This window comes from Chroicocephalus ridibundus, chromosome 9, assembly GCF_963924245.1.
Source record: "Chroicocephalus ridibundus chromosome 9, bChrRid1.1, whole genome shotgun sequence".
In the NCBI taxonomy this organism is placed as follows: Eukaryota; Metazoa; Chordata; class Aves; order Charadriiformes; family Laridae; genus Chroicocephalus; species Chroicocephalus ridibundus.
Window position 1 is genome coordinate 17,531,733 of NC_086292.1, and position 7,782 is coordinate 17,539,514.

Genomic DNA, 7,782 nt, shown 5'->3' on the forward strand with positions numbered 1-7,782 from the left:
CCAGACCTCCAGAAGAACCTAGTCCACATCTGAATGCATCTTGGTAAGAGCAATCTACTACTGATTCCTGAGCTGCTCAGAGCTGAATACTCAAAACACCTTTTCTGATCTTTGTTCTAGGATCCAATGCCGTGAAAGAAAGAGGTTATAGAACTGATTGGATAAATAGTTATAAATTCACAATATGTTAACTGACTGGACTGCGTCCTTGGTTCACTGAAGAGACAGGGCCCACGTCCTTCCTCATCTGCATCTGTGGAAATGGCCGGAGTTTTTAAGTCACGTGCTATGTTTAGATATATAGATCATGGCCAAAGAGCAGAACTACACAAATACAGTTCACAGAAATACAAACCCACAGTTCAGAAACACAAAGGATAATTGGTGATCTGTCTCTGCTTGACCTGTTACACTGAATTTCATTGACATGAGATTTACGAGTGAAATCAGAAGATGAAGAATATACAGCCCTAGAACTGCCAAAATTAAGGCAGACCCCAAAGGGAATTTGCAGGGTTAAAGAGAATAATAACTACAGCAAGAATAATAACTACAGCATGACTGGAAAGGAAACTGGATATAATAGGATAGGTAATTACAGAAGGCAAGAAATAATTCAAGGCTGCAACATCATGAGAGTACAGTACCAGGAGAGACTAGAGGGAGAAAGAAATAAGACTGGTCATGAAGTATTGTGTACACTATTGAGTTTCCAATAGGGAATAGTTCACTTACGCAATTCAACTCTTTATCCCTCATCACAGCCAGAAACCGCCCTGAGTTAAACAGAGGACAAAATTAAGAGCTACTGTGAATTCTACAATATCTTCTGTACCAGCAGCCATGATCCAGTCCGTTCTGCAGTAAATGAGTAATACTTAATAATGATAATAGTCATAATTAATATTAGACTCTTAGTGAAGGTTTATTATCTTCAAGTCCCATTAAGTAATTAACCAATTCATTAAGATTGCTAGTGTAAAAGCAAGCAATGAAGTTATAAAGAGACACACCCTGCAGGTCCAACATTTACTAATCTATTTCAACAGTAAAAAAAATTAGCATTTATTTCTTAACACAATAATGATCTAGTCCTACAGTTATGCACAAGAAATCTGAAGAACGTATTTTTTGGAAGTTCTCATCTTTTCCGAGGTTGCTGTTGGGTTGCACAATTTCAGATGGGAAAGACTGCACAGGGATATGCATGTGCTTGTTTGAGGTAAAAGCCTACCCTGCAAATCCTACCAAACAATGGTAAAACCATAAATTTCATAAAACAAAGCAGAGATGAACACTGATCTATTTATTATACACAGTTGCAGTAATCCCGATCAACTTTCTGAACTCAGTGGACTAAACCCTGCAGTTACACAGTTAGAAAACCAGCGCAATTACATAGTTACTGAGGCCTCCAGCAAGAAGGAAACTAACAAAACCAGCTGCAAAGTATACACATGTCCCAACTGGAACAGAAACCAGTTTCCAATGCCTAGCATTTCATGTCACTATTCTCTTTTGTGTTCTTAAATTCCCTTTTGACCCAGGTGGGTCACCGTTCTCCCAGTAAAACAGGTGGATACATTATTGATATTATTTGCTTTCAGGCAGTTAGCCAGTGGAAAACAAAACCAAGTAGAACTTTTATCTTTTCTGGGGAGATTGAAATGTATATGAAGTTCAGCGTTCATGAGAACTTTCACTTCCACTGTTACATGCAAGTTTCAAATGCAACTTCTGCTTTCATTCTATATCTCGATTTATGATGACAGTAAAATACTAAGAGCTGTACTTGCTCTTATTTAATTTTAATTTTGTGTTTGCAAGGTCACAACTTTCTCTTCTTCATGCTAGTGAGATGCAAAACTGTCTTACCTGAGTTCAGTAGGGCTGAATAAAACTAGTACTGCTGAAAAAGAGGAAGAAGTAAACACGCCATCTTCTACCCACAGCAAAACAAAATTAATTATTTTCTGAAAGTTACACCTTATTTCCTCCTTTCATTTATTCAGTTTACCAAACTTAAGATATGAACAAAGTCTCTCCTTATTTGCAACTTGCTTCTTTGCCTGAGAACCCCACCTCTTGAGAGACACAGTGCTTGTAGTACGCAGTATTTTAAGAACGTGCTTCTAATTAAGTGAACAGGTGGCTTCAGCCAGCAGGAACTACTGAGCAAACAAACCCAGTGAGAGCTGGGACTAGTTGTAGCAGATGGTGTGGTCTTTGTACCACTTTAATGAAGACTGTGCCTGAGCTCTCTGTTGGGTTTAATAGAATGCTTTCCTTATCATTTGTGCAGCTACATTTACACCAAAATAAAAAGAAATGATTTCTAGATTACAAAAGCAATACATTCCGTCCACCCTTCAAGCATGTTCAAGCAAACCCTTATCTGATAAGTATACATCATGCATAACAAAATGAAGTTAGAAGGTCAGTTCACACCTAACACTATTATCTATATCTATCCACCAGTGAAATATAGTGTTGTACTATTTGTATCATGATCGCAATCATCTTGTGAAACTTTGCACAGACATTAACGGGTTTTAAGCAGCAGGTAGACATTTATAGATTTTTAACATTCCTTCGCCAACCCCTGTTTCTAAATTAATCTATCAATGGTTGTAAGAGACGGACCGTAAATTCCCTGATGAGGGGCAGAAGGCCCTCCAAGGCTTCAATGGAATGCCTCAAACACTCGCAAGGAAATAAATAATGCAGGCCTGGCCTTCAAAGAACTGATAAGGCTAACACTTCTGGCACCTGAAAGTGTGGGAGAACTGTCTTGTGAAGACAAGATAGTTCTACCACTCGTGTGGTGACCTTGCTAGTTCTCAGTTCTTGTGGCCATTGTGTCTGAGTGACCTTTTCTTCATTATCCACAAAATGCATAAGAAAGTGCACACCCTGCATATGCTAATGAAGATTATAGAGATCATGCTAAACATATACGACTATGGCACTTGTCTCTCCACCCAAATCATGCTACACGTCACCTGGGAGAAGGGAGAAACCTGAGACAAGGCTGTCCTTGGCAAGGGGGGTGGACCATGCTAATTCAGCAAACATAAAAGGGGAAAATAAGTGTCCCTTGGGGGGGAACAAAGAAGAAACAAAAGAAGATCATGCCTGGGAAGCTTCTTCCCAAGAAAGAAGACTGTACCTGGGAAGATTTTTCCAAGAAAGAAGAAGATAATGCCTGGGAAGATTCCCTGAAAAAGATGCTGGAACCACGACTGGTGATCTCTTTATCTCTCTTTTTCCCTATCTTTTCCTTTTTCTATCCCTCAGTTTCTCTTTTCTCTTAGAGTTAAGTAACGGTTAGAGTTGTTAAGTAACGACCTTAAGTACTGCTTGCCATAAGTTGTCCTATACCTGTTGTTAAGTACCACAATGCATACGTCACCATTTGCCATAATTCGTTATATACCTAACCAGTTATCGTGGACTTGTTAAGACCTATACTAATAATTTTGGGAAGCTAATAAATGTTTATATATGGACCTTGAGATTTATCTCACCTTAGTCCGCACCGTTGGGAATTTACAAATCTGAAGTCACTTACCTCCCCTCTTTCCTGAGAGTGGGACATGACAATGGTTTAGAATACCTTTATTAAATTATAAGCTTCCCTTTATAGATTTATGTAAGCATGCTCCAAACCAGAGTTCACATCAGGAATGGGAAAATTTGTTCAAACTCTTTTAACGAGGAACAACATTCTATCTTGCATCCTCCCATTGACTTAGGTGAGGGTGATCAGAAAGAAAAGCAGTAGTATAAAAGCAATTTCAATATAAAAATGACGATTCCACCTTGAGCAAGGATTGAAAAGAAAAACAGGGAACCAAATGGGAGAAATTTCCAGTACAAATTCAGTAACTGAATTCAGAAATGCTAATAAATTCCAATTCTGTACAATCCAGTACTATCATACAGAGCTCATGAATTTATAAAGAATTCATACATACAGTCTTCTATTCAAACATTTCCTAAAATGCATCCATATGTAATATAGTTCAAATACCTGACAAGAGAGCACTGCAAACTGCTTTTCCAGAGTCAGAAACAGCGTACTTGTCTCTGAGGTTCACTTGAGTAGGTAAGCTTTCTCCTTGCTACATGGCTGTTTCAGGCAAACAGTGTCAATCTTCTAAAGCAAATATTTAGTGATATTGCCAGTAAGGTACACAGCACTGATGCAGCAAAGTAAGCCAGTGAGTGGGGAGAAAAAAAAAGTAGGGGAAAAAAAAAAAAGAAAGAACGTGGGGACCAGAAGGTAAAGGAAATGCAATGAGTGTTACGGTCGGAACCAGATAATTTCCTAATATGCATTTTGTTAATTTTTTTCTCTCATATGCATGGAAACATGTTGTGAGAACAAATTTGAATCTAGTCTATTAATCTGGCTTTAGGCTATTCACGTGTGTTTGTGTTCAAAGTACTTTTAAGAAAATTAACTGAACCATTTAGTACGACAAAATCATTCAGGAAAAAGAATATACCTGTTTAAAGTTGTCACACACTATATACATTTCTTTACAGGGCTTAAAAATATTACTGATGCGTAGAAGGTGGACACCCAAAGGAACAGATAAGATGGATGGGTCTGAAAATGAAAGTAGGAAAAGCACCTTTTTAACTCTCGCAGTTTTACTATGAGCAGCACTACTGCATGATTGCTGTATCACTTGACAATTCACTGAGAACTATATTCTATTCTATCTTTGTGCAAAAATTGAGATGATAAGGAAAAATAAATATACAAAATGACCCCTTCTGTATATAAATACTCCAATATGTAATAATTTGGCTGTAATATTGCAAGAATCATAGCATACACAACTCATCATTCTTACTGTTCATATCACTGAACTTGTCTTGCGAGTTCTATTTGTTTTTCACTGGTATAATTCTTTTGGGAACTTCAAAGCAATTAGTTCAGGAGCGCACGTTAAAGGGTGAAGAGTTTCAATGTTGCAGCAATGTAAGATAACTATACATCACAAAATCTGTCATGGAATAATGCAATCAAGAACAAAGCAAATTGAAGCTTTGTTTTCAAAAGATAAGAATGCAATGGAATGCATCAGTAGCTCCTCTTATTTCTTGTGCTGTCTACCTAAATGAGACTCCCTGCTTGCATATTTCAAAGCCATTGGTTAATTATCCTGTAGCAAAACCACATTTTGGGTACTGTGATTTGAACATAATGATGTGACTATAATTTGAACAAATTAGAAATATGCAAAGTTGAATACTTGATTTCAGATATAATCCAGTAATTAAAAACATAACAAATCATTTAGCAGGAATGTTGCCATTGTTGCTGAGAAAAACTGCTAATTGCAGTGCCTGTATCTCCCCCACATTTGCAGTGCTTTACTCCAACCCCAAATCAAGATCCAATAGCAAAAAATAATGAATTAAAAGGTATATTTACCAGACTTTTGAAACATACAGACAATACTGAATAAGAAAGTAACAAGATAGTCTAAACAGACATCACTTGCACTATAATCAAACAAAAAATAAATGCTGAGGAATATTCCTTTTAAAAATATGCTGTTGGTGTTACCCTGATAATTTTTTATAATCCTGATGAAAGTCTTTTTGCTATGAATTCCCCAAATTAAAACATATTTCTGGTATTTTTGATAATGTGTATGAATGATATTTTTCCTTAATAAAGCATCATGATTCTGAATGGATTTTTGACATCAGCATTTACAAACCCTTCGAGGAGGTCTCCCTGCAGCAGCTGCTCTCAGGCACTCAAGGTTAATATCACTGAATGTTCTTTCGCTGAGAGACCCCGCATCCCTGTGAAAAAGGCCTGCTCCAAACTCAGCAATCCAAAGAGAAATGGCAATGGCTATTCTACAGCACCCTGAAATTACAGGCAGCCTTATATTCCCTGCTTCAGTGTGATTTCGAATCCTACGGTGACGTTGGTTTTGCCATTCCCCAATGAAAAAATATAAGCATGCTTCAAGTGTATTTAAATGCACGTCCAGCAGTACTGTTCAGCCATAAAGACTGTTCAGCAATGACTGAAAAGAGAGGATGAATGATACAAATCTTTTAGAGGTCAACTCTGCGATTTGAGAACTCAAATGAAAACTACTTCTCCTAATTCCTTGTTCCCTTAGCAGTCTGTTTCATCACAGAGGTAAACCTAGGCTATCACACATATAAGTCTGCCTCCAGAAGTTGTTCCAGTGTTGTCCATTTTTTTCACCCCTCCTGCATCAGGGAATGTGTAACATCCACATTCCTTTTAAATGCAACACCGTGCTGATATAGGAAAAATATTATTTCCTACTGACAATGCTCATCACTTCTGCAAGTGTTTTTGTCTCCTAGCAGTCAGTTCAAAATCAACAGCTCTGGTGAGTTTAGACTTAACGTCTAAATACAAGCACAGGTGTCTGCTCAGCTTTTAAGCAGAGACTGAAGTTACTTTAGAGGGATGAGTTGTTTTGTACAGATAATGATTCACAGACTTTGAGTGAATCACTGAAGGTCCACTGACATTGATTGACCCATGCCCATTTATCCTTCTTAAAAATCTGGCTCAGTGTTTATTTCCTCGATATATAGAACAAACCTCTCCTAAAATCCCCAGCAACTTGCATTAAATGGTGAAAGACATGAAAACACTAAATAATATTGTATTCTGCTTGTCATATTGATAAATTCATCAGCCTCTATCTTATTTTGTCCCTGTGACACAATTTTGCAAAGAGGTGAAACGCCCGTGATAATAACTTTTCTCAGATGCAGACTGGCAGTTATCTATTAACATCTATGTTTTGTTGTAACATTTTTCTTCCACAAATAATTCTTTAAAAAAATGGACCTTTGACTTTGTTAGAGAAGTAAACAGGAGAAAGGATTACGAACTTGAGAATGTTAGATTTGGATAGGGATTGGATTCCATAGTGCCCACCAGTTCTCCTTTCTTTTCTTAAAACAAAAAAGGCAATGTTGTGTGTGGAATAAATACTAAATTGGCTAAAAATACAAAAGTACAGCATTGTTCACACATTAAGGAAAAGTATAAAATCAAGAGCCTTCTGAGGTAGAAAATAGCCGCAGCTGGCATGAAGAATACAACACCTGTGGTTCCCTGATAAGCTACATGACGTATGGGATGGGATGCAATTATTCCACGGCTTTACCTTATGATGTATAGCAGATACGGGAATGGGATGATACCATGAAACAGAAAAGCTGCCAATTAGCTGCCCGCTCGATACTCGGAGCCAACATTTTGTCAAATTTTGATGAAATGCTGTCCTTTGTGCGAACTTTGCTCATTATAATGTCATTATAATACCAAAACACACCTCCATCCCGAAGGCTACACGCCTCCAAGGTGCGACCACTCCTTCTTGAGTTTGCACCCTGAATTTCTCGTAAACTATACCTTTAATTGTGAAGCGAGAAAAATTTACACCAATCATGATAAAAGTATGTATGACTAAAGTCACTCAAACTCCACTTTGAAGATAAAAAATGGTATGAAAATAGCTCAAGAGAGAGGGGGGATACCCAGGGAAGACACCATTGCGAAGAATTCCATCGCTGATTTCTGGGGTCAGTCGACGGGCTGAGCCATTCTTCCCCCCGACAGGGACGCCTTTGGGTAAGACTTAGATTATACCGAGTGCTTTCTCAGGGACTTAGAAATTTCTCTAGAGAATCTCTACCCTACATTTATAGCCAGGCTGTATTGTTTATAATTTTGTCGAGCGTTTTGTATACTTAACA